At 37.5% G+C, this 15360-nt stretch overlaps 1 long non-coding RNA gene and 1 other non-coding gene across 2 annotated transcripts; both read left to right on the top strand.

Moving 5' to 3' along the window:
- The first annotated feature begins 9605 nt into the window (after positions 1 to 9605).
- Positions 9606 to 9678, top strand: trnav-aac (transfer RNA valine (anticodon AAC)). The gene has a single exon. It is a non-coding gene; the product is annotated as a tRNA-Val (tRNA).
- Positions 9679 to 10274: 596 nt separating this feature from the next.
- Positions 10275 to 12748, top strand: LOC127430189 (uncharacterized). Its single transcript, XR_007895422.1, has 3 exons — positions 10275 to 10406; positions 12157 to 12371; positions 12561 to 12748. It is a non-coding gene; the product is annotated as an uncharacterized LOC127430189 (long non-coding RNA).
- Positions 12749 to 15360: the final 2612 nt, after the last annotated feature.

The raw sequence follows: 15360 nt of genomic DNA, 5'->3' as shown, positions 1-15360 counted from the left end.
CAAGGCGCCAGGTCTTTTGTGTTTTAAATGAAGACGTATTAATCACTGTTCGGGTAAATTACTATTGTAAAACGTTTTCATTAAACGTTTTATGTTGTTTAATTGAGATTTGACCATAGTTATGGAATTGTGAAATGGAGAAAAAAAAAAAAAAAAAAAAAAACTTTTACTTCTCCCCCCTCCCTCAGCCGGGCGCGTGGGCAGTCTTTACCCGCTGCATATACTGTATATTTTTTCCCTGCAGCTCTAACAATTATTAATTTGTGGAGTTAAGCTTGCTCTACATGAATTCGTGCCCGTTACTGCCCGCGCACAAAGGCTAAATTCCCTCTTGGGATGCACTTTCATCCTCCCTTCAGTCTGGGAACACTTTTCAATTATTTTCTGGTGCTAAAAATCCTGCATTTATAATATTTTTGTGAAGTAGGCCCACTCAATAGTTTTGATTTATATAGTTATTCCTACACTTTATTCCAGAGTATTTACTTGTTAATGTGAAGCGGAGAGTGATACTTTCTCTGATGCGTTTGGGACGCATTTTTGTCGATGTCCAGCGTCACAAATCACGTGCATTTCAGCTATAGCGTACCTCATTTATTTATTAGTTTTAACATTAGTTTTCAAGATGTGTGAACATTTGGGAAACTCTTGGGTCATCAAGTTAATTACTCATTAATTAGAGCCGCGTGACATCATGTTGACCTTGTCCATGAACCTTTTAAAGGGTCGCTTTCCCCTCGCTCTCATATTGATTACTAAGTATTTCGAAAACGGATCCAATTAATCTGACATCACTATGCATACAAATGAATCGAGCAGCGCAAACATCAGCTGGTGTTCAGTCCTTTCTGAGCTGAGCATAAATACATCTCCATAAATAAAAGTCGTCCTGGCAACTTACATTTTGCTGAATTATCAACTAAAAATGGCCGTTATGTTATGGTGATTTATTCATATTTATTTAATTAATTGTTTATTTACTGGACACAAAAAATAATTTAAACTCAACTGAAATGCAAAAGAAAGACAGAAACTTATCTAATAAATTATGGAGAAATGTTCAAATCGTAAAATAAAGTTGCTTTCTTTCAGCTCACTGTGAGCCAACTTTCTTTATGCAGGGAACTTCCAAAGAAAATGGAATAAAGGGGATCTACAATTGTTGTAAAGGAAATGATAAAAGAGAGTGTAAGAACAGTAATAATGCACCACTTCTCTTGATGACAAACAAACAGAGAGAGAGAGAGAGAGAGAGAGAGAGAGAGAGAGAGAGAGAGAGAGAGAGAGAGAGAGAGAGAGAGAGATAGCCAGATAGATGGAGAGAGAGCATGTGACTGAAGGCTGTCTGCAGGTCTGCTTTGTTTTGCATTGCGTTCCCATTAGTCCAAATGCACCAATGCAGTCGGGTACACAGAACATATTTTATTATGATACTCTGACCTCGTCGGCCAGAGATTGCGTGTAGCTGGCGCCCTGGAGCGAGGATCAGTCAAGACCCCGTGGGCTGTAATTACTGAAAATTAATTGAGGCCAGAACCCTTTTGGAAATGTGTCCAAATTATTAGCTTGTCGTGGGGTTTAAATTCAACCCCATCAAAAATAGAGAATACAGTTTACCTTTTGGGATTATAACGCCAATCTAATTAATGGTTTGCCCTCTTCTGTCGTTAGATGGAAAGCACGCATAGGTCGACGGCCAGATTCAGTGTGATGTTATAAGTGAGAAGGGAAGGGTTAAAATAAAAACATAATTTGTAAAGTCGGGGGCTGCCGCGCCAGACTGAAAGTGAAATGGGAGCCGCAGGCACAAGGAAATTACCGCGCGCCCGCGTGACCTTTGCGCGAGGTAATCAATCAAGTGATCAACAGGGATATTTATCAATGCTACATCCAGTCCGCCGCTCCTCAAACACGAACTCAGAACACAGCAGATATGGAAGCGAGTGAAATAAAAGGCGAAATAATTTTTATAGCATATATGTGATTTTAATATATTGGTCAATAGCAAGGTAACAATATTATCTACAAAAAAAAAAAAAAAAAAAAAAAAAAAAAAAAAAAAAACGGAACTACACATTTTATTTCCACTGAAGCATAAGAAATAATCGAATTATAATTAAAATATAATTGATTACAAACTTACTAAAAAAAATAAATAAAATAAAATAAAAAAAATAATATTTTTTCCGTTACAAATTTCTCAGAAAGAAAGAAATGCAAGCAAAATATGCTTAGCACTGTCAGAAGGGTAATAATTATATGAATCTGATTTTGCAATCGTAAAAAAAAATAAAAAATAAATAAATAAAAAAAACGGTTGACCCCCGGTCATTTAATTAATATAATTGCACTGGCACCATTTATCGATATTATTTAACTCTACAAAGACATAATGAAGGTTGGTTTGGCAGAAAATGTTACACAGGGGAAAATAGAGACAGCACGGAGAACACGATGAAGGGAAACCAGCGGTGCCCCAGAGAGCACTGCCCCTCTGAGGAGACGCGCATAACGGGAGACCGACCGAACACTGCATTCTTCACATCCGAATACTCTGCCAACGACTCTGCCCTGCCTCTCCCTCTCCGCCTCAAACAAGCGGAAACATTCCGTTACCACAGGCTTCACGGTAGAGAGATGGTACACCAGGCTACAGCCAACCCCGTGCATGCAAAACTTAAATGTCTGTCTGTCTGTCTCTCTATCTATCTTAAAGTGGCAAGCACAATCCAAATTTGATTTAAACGTTTTTAATTTCTAAACAATATACAGGTTTGCTAGGCGAGCAGTAGCCTATTTGCGGTGGGGCTCCATGTCCAACAGAAATAATGTATGATTACTGTGAAATAACTGACGATTGAAAACGGCTTTTATAAAACAATATTAATAATATCACATCAAGCTCAAATGGTTTAAAAAGTCTCTGAGTTAAGTGTATTCATTTATGAAAAGGATGCTGCTTGACGAAGTTCTATATCTAAACAAAACTCATTAAACTTCTCTGTGGGGAAATATATTGTGCTGATCTAGCATGTCTGCTCTTTGGTCATAAAGTTCCATTCCATCACTATCCTATAATGAATCTGATTCATTCATATGTTGGGTGTCGCTTCTTTTGAGTGAAAGGGTAGCCTATTTAGTAATTGAAGTATTTGTTGCAAAGCCAAGACTGGATTTTATGCCCTCGCAACATGAGAGCGCGCGCGCGAGAAATGAAAACCTGAAATAGCGCGTGCAGAGCAGATTTGGACTCTTTTTGTCTCTTACAGACACGACTACACAACACATTTCGTGAAGAATATGGATTTCCACTGACAAGCTAAAAGATAACCAGTAATTATTTAAACGTTTTACTTTAATTTCCATTTTTATTTAGTTTTTTTACTCTTAAAATAGACCATAGGTTTTAAGGTACGACTAGGTCTGGCTATGAAAACTGTTTGAACAAATTGACAAAACTTACCAAATATAGGCAATACTGAAAGAATAGACAGAGAGATTGGAAATAGGAGTTAGTAGTTGTACGTGAAATAAACAGGCTAGTGTAAAAATCGTTCTGTTAATTCATTAGTAGCTATTCATGGCACGATTAAAAAAGCAACAACCGGAGGAACAGAATGAAAAATATAAAAGTATTAATATATATATATATATATATATATATATATATATATATATATATATATATATATATATAGGCTGAAGAAAAAAATCGTACGCCGTTATTTAAGTTGTTCGGCGATTACCATCAATTGTATTGAATCCATTTCTCAAAATAATTAAGGTGTTCATATACCAAACATATATCATACCACAAAATTATTGTGCATTGTTTACGATGTGCAACGGCTGAGTTGGACTACACAACCAAACACGACGTTTTTAAAGTAGCTATTTATCTATCTCATTACACTTATTTGTCTGATCTTGAGAGACCTGAGTAATTATTGGAGTTTTACTGCCATCTAGTGTCAAACAAATAAACAACAAGATGCAAACGACCATTTCAGATTAAGACAAAAAACATTGTCATGTTTCATGACTTTCTTAATTGTTCGTGATGCTTTAAAAGAGCTGTGGCTGTCGGTCTGCTCTTAATTAGAGTTGAAAGAGAAATAACTGGACGTGCATGAGTCATGCCAACTGTTGCCCCTCTGTAAGTCTGACCCGTCCTCGTTGATTGACAGCAATTGGAGGAGAATCGTCGGTTTGCAACTGCCCTTCCCGGCAACTGGCAATCAACGAGGATTACGATGCGCTCTCGAGACAATCTGTGGACGTATTTATGGCCCTGAGAGCGCTCTCGCCAGCTTTATAGGCAGTCGTTTATCCTAAAGCTCTCTCTCTCTCTATCTCTCTCTCTCACACACACACAAGATGCTCATCCATTCCCACGGACGCCAGCGCGAGGAGTCTTGACTAGCAATCGATGTGGACAGTCGAACAGAATTATTTATCCTCGATTCCAGTAAAAATGGACATGTTGTGATGCGCGTCAGTTCCCGGTTCTGTCTATCGTTTATAAAATAAAGCGCACAGCCACCGTGTATAACTGTTTTTTTTTTTTTTCCCCCAGTAACAAATGAAGTTTTTTAATGAGCACGAACTTTTTTCACTAGTCAAAATCGACTAGCACTTTCTCTCAATAGTTAAACTGACAATTATATACTGTAAGTGTGATTAAGAATCCTATGTATGGAATGAAATACAAACCTTTATTGTTTTGCAGTGGTGATAACCCACCATCACATACACCACAACAGTAAAGTAACTAAAGCTGGCTATGTAAAGATTTTCTCAATACACAAGATAATAGCCATGATAATATAAGCCAAACATGACACAAAACACATCCCTTATTTAAATCCTCAGACAATTCTAAAGAGAGGCCTTCTCATTTTTCCCAAGCCACAACATGAAAACTATGAAAAAAAAAAAAAAAAAAAAAACACAGCATGAAAGCAGGTTATTTTAAAACCAAAAACCCATTAACAGATGAATACAGTAATTTGATAATCAAATGAAGCTGTGCCCTATTACTGTCACAAATCATTGATGAAACACTCACATTTAGCCAGTTAATTTAGATGATTATTAGCCACCAAGGTGTTTCTATCCATTCCTCAGGTGCATCAGTAGCAGGTGTATTAATGACTCTTCTAATAAATACAGTATCTATGAGTGTATCAAATGCTCAACAATGGCGGCTTTACAAAGAATCCTACAGCTTGAGCACAGAAGGCGACGTAGAAGTCAGGTAGTGTATATAAATGCCTACATAAGGACACATTTCTCCCCACTTGACTCTCTATCTGATTACGACCTCATAAGACAATTCTGGATTCTAAGGACCAAGATCCTTGAATTGCTGCGGGTTGTGAAACCACACCTTCAGAGGGCCATAAGACTAAACTACGCCTTTAGTCCAGCAGTGCAGTTCTTAGCTGCACTGCATTATTGTGCTGTTGGAAGTTTTATGGAGGTGGTTGGTGATGGCCTGTGGCTCAGCAAGTCTTAGGTCAGCAATGCTGTGAAAGCAGTAACAACTTTGCAGTTACAGCTTATGAACACCACACTGACTTTCCCCAAAACTCCTAAAAAATCCAGTCACAACATTGCAGTCACGGAAATTTGTTCAACTTCCTGAGGAGGAAGAGGGGGTCATGCTGGTGCTGATGATGATGAAGATAATGCTGCTACTGATGATGATGATCCACTTAACCCACATCAATACAGAATGCATCCTGCAGGAGCAGAAGTCAGAGAACATTTAATTCAGAAAATGTTTGGTTACCATTTTCATTTTTAAAAACAGTTTGATGCTGCATTTTCTATTATTTCATAACAGACTGACATAACTTGTGTTAATAAACATTTTGTTTAATTTCCTACCTTGGTCTGTTTTTTCCCCTCCAAACATTAATTGAAAGACTACTGCAAACAAGAAGTATACATTTGTTTTCTATAACAAAGCCTATTGAGAATATTCCATATTCTATTATATTCCACTTCTGTGAACACCTCACAATAAACACAAAACCACTAACACAGACATGTTATCCCATACATAAATCAGATATATGGCCATACATATATATATTTATATAATTATTGATCATTTATTTGGGCATGTTGGCTATATAAAATTACACTGTGATTTGGGAAATTATGTTTTACATACAGTACTGTGCAAAAGTCTTAGGCACATAAGATGTTTCACAAAAACATTTGTCTTAAGATGGTTATTTTTATCTGCTACTTTAGTGTGTCAATAGGAAATACAAATTGTATACTCCCAAACATTCCTTTTGCAAATAGAATAGAATACAAGAACAGGGAGCCCTGCAACAGATGGCATGGCCCTCACAGAGCCCCCCACTGAACATCAGGTCAGTCTGGGATTACACGAAGAGACAGAAGTCTCTTAAATAAATAAAAGAACTGTGGCGAATTCAGAAGCTTGGAACATCCTATCTGCCAACAACCAAGAAAAACTGTGTCCAGGTGTAAGTACGAGAATTGGTGCTGTTTTGAAGGCAAAAGTGTTCACACCAAATATTGATTTAGCTTTTTTCTGTTTACTGACTTTGTATGACGTTAATTGATTAATGAAAACTATTTATGTCATTATTTTTTTAAGAAATCCTCACTTTGAAAGTTTTTCACAAGTGCCTAAAACTTTTGCACAGTACTGTATATGAAAGTGTAATATTTTGAAATATGTAAATGAATTAATTTTACACAGCGCTTTTCTGACACAATACTCAAAGTGCTGAAGATATATTGCATAGGCTATACTGTATGTACAGTACAGATAACTTTTTATATCTGTGAAAACCATTAACATGCATATTGTGTTTTACATATACAGTTGTGCTCAAAAGTTTGCATACCCTGGCAGAAATTGTGAAATTTTGGCATTGATTTTGAAAATATGACTGATCATGCAAAAAAAGATCCTTTTATTTAAGGATCGTGATCATATGAAGCCATTTATCATCACATAGTTGTTTGGCTTCTTTTTAAATAATAATGATAACAGAAATCACCCAAATGGCCCTGATCAAAAGTTTACATACCCTTGAATGTTTGGCCTTGTTACAGACACACAAGGTGACACACACAGGTTTAAGTGGCAATTAAAGGTTAATTTCCCACACCTGTGGCTTTTTAAATTGCAATTAGTGTCTGTGTATAAATAGTCAATGAGTTTGTTAGCTCTCACGCGGATGCACTGAGCAGGCTAGATACTGAGCCATGGGGAGCAGAAAAGTATTGTCAAAAGACCTGCGTAACAAGGTAATGGAACTTTATAAAGATGGAAAAGGATATAAAAATATATCCAAAGCCTTGAAAATGCCAGTCAGTACTGTTCAATCACTTATTAAGAAGTGGAAAATTCGGGGATCTCTTGATACCAAGCCAAGGTCAGGTAGACCAAGAAAGATTTCAGCCACAACTGCCAGAAGAATTGTTTGAGATACAAAGAAAAAGCCACAGGTAACCTCAGGAGAAGTACAGGCTGCTCTGGAAAAAGACGGTGTGGTTGTTTCAAGGAGCACAATATGACGATGCTTGAACAAAAATGAGCTGCATGGTCGAGTTGCCAGAAAGAAGCCTTTACTGCGCCAATGCCACAAAAAAGCCCGGTTACAATATGCCCGACAACACCTTGACACGCCTCACAGCTTCTGGCATACTGTAATTTGGAGTGACGAGACCAAAATAGAGCTTTATGGTCACAACCATAAGCGCTATGTTTGGAGAAGGGTCAACAAGGCCTATAGTGAAAAGAATACCATCCCCACTGTGAAGCATGGTGGTGGCTCACTGATGTTTTGGGGGTGTGTGAGCTCTAAAGGCAAGGGGAATCTTGTGAAAATCGATGGCAAGATAAATGCAGCATGTTATCAGAAAATACTGGCAGACAATTTGCATTCTTCTGCACGAAAGCTGCGCATGGAACACTCTTGGATTTCCAGCACGACAATGACCCTAAGCACAAGGCCAGGTTGACCCTCCAGTGGTTACAGCAGAAAAAGGTGAAGGTTCTGGAGTGGCCATCACAGTCTCCTGACCTTTATATCATCGAGCCACTCTGGGGAGATCTCAGACGTGCGGTTCATGCAAGACGACCAAAGACTTTGCGTGACCTGGAGGCATTTTGCCAAGACGAACGGGCAGCTATACCACCTGCAAGAATTTGGGGCCTCATAGACAACTATTACAAAAGACTGCACGCTGTCATTGATGCTAAAGGGGGCAATACACAGTATTAAGAACTAAGGGTATGCAGACTTTTGAACAGGGTTCATTTCATTTTTTTCTTTGTTGCCATGTTTTGTTTTATGATTGTGCCATTCTGTTATAACCTACAGTTGAATATGAATCCCATAAGAAATAAAAGAAATGTGTTTTGCCTGCTCACCCATGTTTTCTTTAAAAATGGTACATATATTACCAATTCTTCAAGGGTATGCAAACTTTTGAGCACAACTGTATAGCCATATGTGAAATTTCTCTTTGGAAAAAGTTGTAACAAAGATATTCGCTTGTAAATAATAAAATAACTCCCCTTTTCTACGCGAAAACGAAGCCAATCCTTCGTCCAAATGGCAAAAATAATCCCTTCGGAGGGCACTTCGAAGGAAGAACAATTGTGACAGTCACGCTGGAAGATCGTTTCAAACTAAATTCCGTTCAAACTAAATTGGCTAACTTAAAAGGTAAATTACGTGATATTTGAACACCACAACTTCAAGACTTTCAAAGCTCTCAGAGTAGATGGTGAAGTCTTTGAAATCAATAGGGCATAGGGGTGATAACTCTGAATAGCACACACTCCAGCTGCGGCGAAATCAATGACGTCAACATCGCAAATTAGCATGAACTATGTTTCTAACCAGGCGGAGAGATGTAGTTCCAACGACACAACTTCGCGACGCTGTTTGCGAATGTTCGTTGGAACTACAGTTTGGGGAAACCCCAAATCGTTGAACTGTGTTGGTAACGATGAAACCTACGACCATAGTTGGCTAACGATAGTTTTGGGAAACGCATGCTTAGCTTCCGAGATCGGGTGGTATATGGCCGAAGGCGAACATATCAACGAGGACAGCACGATTTAAATATGAAACCCATAACTCACATTCAAATTACTTAAATTTCAAGTTTTAATTTTATACATTTTATCATAACAACCACTCGATTTAATTACACTGAAAAACACTGTAAAACCATGAAAACCTTCTTTTCGATTTTTTTAAAAGACGTAATTTACAGAATAAAATCACAAATGTTTTTGCAGCGTTGGATCCACTGGTAAATAAAGCGTATTGTGTAGTACACACTTCACATCAGTAGTAAATAAAAAAAAAATAACGCGCAATTCATAAAAAATATGTTTCTATCTTTTTTATTGCTTTATAACCATGGATAACATAACAAAAAATAAATCATATTAACAAAGAAATACAAATAAATTAATAATAATAAAACAGGAAACAATCAAGGGGGATACATTAAAACATTAAAGACGCTAAATATACTGCACTGTATACAGACAACTTTAAATAAACGTCACTTCGCTAACTGCCTTCAGCTCAGTTCCCGTAGTGTAGTGGTTATCACGTTCGCCTAACACGCGAAAGGTCCTCGGTTCGAAACCGGGCGGGAACAAGTTAGATTTTACTTTATATTACTGGTGCAACATGCTTTTCTGCCCCATAAAACAAATCTACATATATACCGCAAAATGTCTATTATTAAAATGCAGAATTACATCAAACAGACGTCAAGCAAAATGTGTAGTTGTGAAATTAGCTATTCTGGTTGACGTCAAAAACTATGAAAAATATAACCCTATACAGCAGACATTTTCAAACAAAATATGCAATCTTTCTATTTCCAAATTCAAACACATATAGATAGATTGATATGTCACTCTAAAAGTGCAGTACTGGCTTATATCACAAGATGGCAACAAAACCTTGTATTTGCAAAACACAGCAAGTATGTTCAGTTTTGAGGTAACTTTAGACCTAATGTCCACACGAAAAACAAATTCATTTTCTGAATAAATAACATAACAAATTGTGTAATTCTGGTTAGCACTTACCATCTTAACACCACTCGACCCGTCTTACTCAAAATGTAAAGTGTTGGCACAACCTGGTCACAAGCTTGGCCGCCTCTGTTAAAGGTGCAGTATGTAAGATTCAGAAACCACTTGTTATTAATGACACCTGTGGCCGTTAAGTGAACTGCAGCCAGCTATCTGTTGCTAGTGCTCGCGCTGGAGCACACACTCCATAGGGATGGATGTGAGCGAGTGAGCATCGACCAAAACAATGATGTAACGTACAAGAGGCTGAACGTGAATCACCGGCATCATGATCACAGATGAGGTAGCATAATTAAAATTACAGTTATGATTGTTTTACTACAAACTTTGAGACTAAACTAAAACTACTTATCAGCTAACATAGCATACTGATACACACATACAGCTACATACTACCTAACTATACCACACAGTTTACTGTTGCACTGCAGTTATGTTGCACTATTGTAGTAGTTTTGTATGTCATATGTTGTACTACGAATAAGAAACCAGCATATTTGCTTAAGTTTATCCTGTATACCTGACTTGTATATAAAGAGAAGATCGTTGAAATTATTTTAAAGTTACAAAGCAAGGTAGCTTGCAATTCGTCAGCGTTAGCAGGCAAGATCAATTCAGCTAAAATTAGAAGAACGCCAATTCAGGGTCGGTTTTGATCCCCAAAACCAAACGAAGGTCCCTCCAGGAATCAAATGTTCTGCCGATGTTCACTCTAGTTTTCGCTCGACCACGATCACATTTCCACTTAGCCAGACGGGATTCAGTAGATAAATTATTATTATTATTTTTTTATTTTTTGGATAACTCTGAGTTTGTGTAGGAGTAGATGTTGTGCTGGGAGCCGGACGTTTGCTGGATTCCATCTCTAAGATAACGTTACCTAAAGTTGCAGTTTGTTGTCGCTGTTGAATAGCGGATGCACTGAGGCAAGGCTCTCGGGAGTGCGCATAAATGTCACATCCTTTGGATTTTCCCAGCAAAAGCGACCCGCTCCCTTCCCATGAAACTCAGTCTACAGGCTTTAACCTAGGAAGTCCGGGAAAGGCTAATTTTTTAAGTTGCGTTACAAGCCGTTCACACATTGGCAAAAAAAAAGGGGCGAATATTACATGAAAATTGTTACGTATTGCGCCTTTAAAATGGCAAAGAAAATACGTCTTATCACAACACTTATTTTGTAACCAAATTATCAACTAAAACAGCACTAGAGAGTTAGCAAACCAAAGCTGCCAAAACAAACAATCAAGTCTCACCTCAAGTTAGTGGGAATAGGAAGTTGGAACATGGTCGACGGCCTAAACTCCTTGTATCAGTCATTATCCTCATAAGATTCGCTTTATGAAAATGAAAGATTCAGTTTATAAGCCTGTTTATTAATATGTGAAAGTAACATAAAATCCTTTCAAATTAATAAAAAGCTATACCGTCTCATAAAGTCCTTGAAAACGTAACAATCTGTCACGAAATTCAGACCTAGTCATTGTGCATGCATTGGATTTTTTATTTTTTATTTTTTTTTAGCAGGCCTAATTAAAGGAATAGTTCACCCAAAAATGAAAGTTCTCTCATCATTTAGTCACCCTCATGCTAGAGGTATGCATTCCCGTGGAACTCCCGCAGAACCCAATTCGATTTCTTGCAGCGTGGGATTAAATTTCGGAGTTGAAGGCAAGAGTGGATGGTACTTCCAATGAATGGTGTGCGGGAGCGGGCGGTCAGAGAAGAGCATGAAAAATCATATGTGGATATATTTTTTTATGTTATTAATTTATGAATTCCCCCCAAAAAAGATAATTATTTTATTTAACGTTGGCATGTTCACGCAAGAACTGATGCCATACAACTGGAAGTGCAGCTCAGTTAATTTACAACTGAACACTGTTCACAAGCTTCATTGGTTTTTCTTTCATTTGAACATGCCAGCGTGCTTACGTCACGCGATAGGCTGTGTGTACTCAGTCCTCTCATGAATGAACAGAAGTAAACAATTATAGTGAAAAGTACTTAAATGTTGATCTGTTTCTCACCCAAAGCGGTCACATTGCTTTAGAAGACATTCATTTAACCACTGGAGGTGTATGGCTTACTTTTACTACGACTGTCTGACTCTGTGCTTTTCGGAGCTTTAAAGTGCTGATCACCATCCACCTGTATTGTATGGACCTACGGAGCTGAGATATTCTTCTAAAAATCTTTGATTGTGTTCTGCTGAAGAAAGAAAGTCATACACATCTGGGATGGCATGAAGGTGAGTAAATGATGAGATCGTTACAATTTTTAGGTGAACTATTCCTTTAAATCCACTTCATAGCTTGGGAGTAATCTGACAAAGGGCTCCACTGCTATGAAAGCCATAAAGTAAGTTTCTTTCTGACTGACACAGCAACTTCGTCACTAATTTTTGCTTATCTCCCTTCTCCCCTCTTTTACGATCAAGTGGCATCCCTTTCAGTTGGGAAAAGAACAGAGGATTTGGAGATTTTCGTTGCTATGGCAACCACAACTGTACGCTGCGAGAAGTGCACGCATGTCTTCCGTCCTAAAGCCCATAGCAAGAAGATCTGCTCGTGGATTTTTGATTAATCCGTGACAACGGAAACTGTAGCCTCTCATAACAATGTCATAACGGAGTGGTATTAACGTCTGAGCAGTTCCCTTCTGAGCTGCAACCCCCCCCCCCCCCCCAAAAAAAAAACCTGGAGCTTTCTAGAGAGGTGCATCTCCATACGAAAATTTACCATAGTTTTACTATAGTAAAACTAACTGTATTTAAGAAATGTACATTCATGTTAAAATAATCTTAAGGGAATAGAATGAATGTACTTTTTAATCACAAAGATGACAGTTAAAGTTATATTTTCTAAATGTTTGGGCTACTATTTTTCATAACCAGTGCAAAAAAAAAAAAAAAAAAATGCCATCTGATAGAAACCATACATTCATATAACCATGATGGTGAGGAGCCATTCATGGTTACTATGCTTTTAATACAAACATACCATGTTGTTAAAAAAAAAAAACTATAATTACTCAATTTTTGTAAGGTTTGTCAATCAGTCAATTGAACATTTTTCAGCCTATTGATTTTGTGTTTCTCAAAATTCAGTAGAATATAGCTACACACTCCATAAATTAAATATTTAGAAGTTAAGCTTTATGGGTTTAAAAGATTTTCCATACTTATTATGCTAAAGTAATGCCAATATCCTTAGGGCTCAATTTCCCTCAACATTTACATAATGGGAACATATCTTCCCAACAAAGTAAGAACATCAGAATCAAAATGAATGTTAACAGGGGAATGGGCGACATTCAAAGAAGCAAGGGAGGCTTTGACTGAGGTGGCATATGGGGGTCAAGGGTGATTCATGACCTTTGTGTCAATACAAATAACCAAGGCCAGATCTATTCCTTTAATTCCCAAAGTTTACTAATATGATAAATGCGTGAACAGTGCTAATAATGCATAATATTTCACAACAGTATAAGACTGTCCCATTTCGCTCAGGCATCTCTCATGATCTGCTTCAGAGGAATGGAGCCCCAGACTATTTTAAACAAATTTACATACTCTGGTTTAATGCATCCGGCAGACTGAGGACAACAGAATCGAACAAACAGAATTGGACTAGGAGACACAAAGCCTGATGGACTTCCCTCACGGGATCCACTTACACTCTGGTCGTTTGTCTAAACAGATTACTTCCTGCTCTTTACTCTTATCGCATTACTCACATCAATAATTATACAAAACATATTTGTTCTCTTTAAATGAATAGCTGTTTACTCAAGATGATGACCAGCCCTCTGATGGACCGTCCAATCAGAGATAAGTGTGTGATAAGGGTTTGCTGGAGATACTGAAAGGCTAAAAGGGCAACTGTGAGCAAGAGAAGTGTTTGAATGGATTAGAGCCATCTCTTCCCTCTCTTTGTCTCTCTTGTTCTATGGCTCGCTCTCTTTAAATAAAGGCTGTCCATTAGGAAGCAGTTGAGAATCCCCTTTGGGATGGTAGATGCATATTCCACTAATAGAAATCTGATGCACACATTATAAATTTTTTAAGAAACTTTTGAGTCCATCGCTACTCTTCTCTTGTGTCCTGGTCTTTGATTTAGCCAGCGCAAAAAAAAAATACAAAGTTTTCTGATATTCCAGAACAGCTGTTATCTCAAGAGATTTAACAGTAGTGTGAGTAATATCAGAGAACAGTTTTCACAATTATGAGCAATCAAAGTGTTCCCTCCAGTGCTTTTTTAGATAAAAGGAAGTTCAGCTGAAGTTCTGGAATCCGCAATCACAAAGCTAAAAATATGCTACTAGAATTGTCACAAAACTGACAATTAAAGGCTTTTTACACTATGCTTAAATCTGAGTTAACATCTTTGGGTTAAAGCAATGTTTCCCTGGGTTAAAGCAACGTTTCAAAGATGGGTTACAATATGAATCTCAAAAAGGTTTCTGAGGTATCACAGTGAATGATGAAAAAATAAAAAAACAAAAAAAAACACACAAAAAAAACAATAAAACAAGCAGGGATTTAATTTGAAAAAGCCATTAGGTAGATTGATCTGCACACAAGGTTTTTTTTATAAGAACTATAGTTCTATATAGCACTGGACAAACTATAGTTTGTCATTGGGTTGCAAAAAGTCCCTTTTAAGGCAAGTCAGTCCACTCGGTGGCCATCTTTGGAACACACCTGGCCCGGGCAGCTATTTTCTATGGATGCAAGCAGCATACAAGTACAGCTCCTACCTACTTCAATGGGGAAAGACCAAAATTTCCAAAATGGTTGGTTGAGATTACGATCAAATAGCCTTTTCAAATCAGCAGTAAAAATCTGACAACAATGGTTTAATAAATGGTTTCTTTGCTCAGATGAAGGAATAAAAATGCTATTTTTCAGGCTGGTCCAGCTAATGAGCATTCACATTCTCAACTTAACTGACAGGTGATGTCCTTAACTAAAGGGTAAATTGGCTCTTTTACCTGTAAGGCAGGACTTACATTTCTACATCTGCCATCTTGGGTGTTGCAATTACTCCCATTCATGTTAATACATGAATTAAAAAAAAGTGCTCTGTCTTGGGCTAATGGTTGTAGCCACCCCGTCTCATGACAAGTTTGTAATAAAAGAGATGGTGAAATCTTAAGATATTGTAAATGTTGGCTCGAACAAATACGTATGACTTTTACTCCAAAAAATAAATTAACCAACAACCAATTTTATTCCG

This window comes from Myxocyprinus asiaticus, chromosome 39 (assembly GCF_019703515.2).
Source record: "Myxocyprinus asiaticus isolate MX2 ecotype Aquarium Trade chromosome 39, UBuf_Myxa_2, whole genome shotgun sequence".
Classification (NCBI taxonomy): domain Eukaryota; kingdom Metazoa; phylum Chordata; class Actinopteri; order Cypriniformes; family Catostomidae; genus Myxocyprinus; species Myxocyprinus asiaticus.
This window is presented reverse-complemented; position numbering and strand designations above follow the sequence as displayed.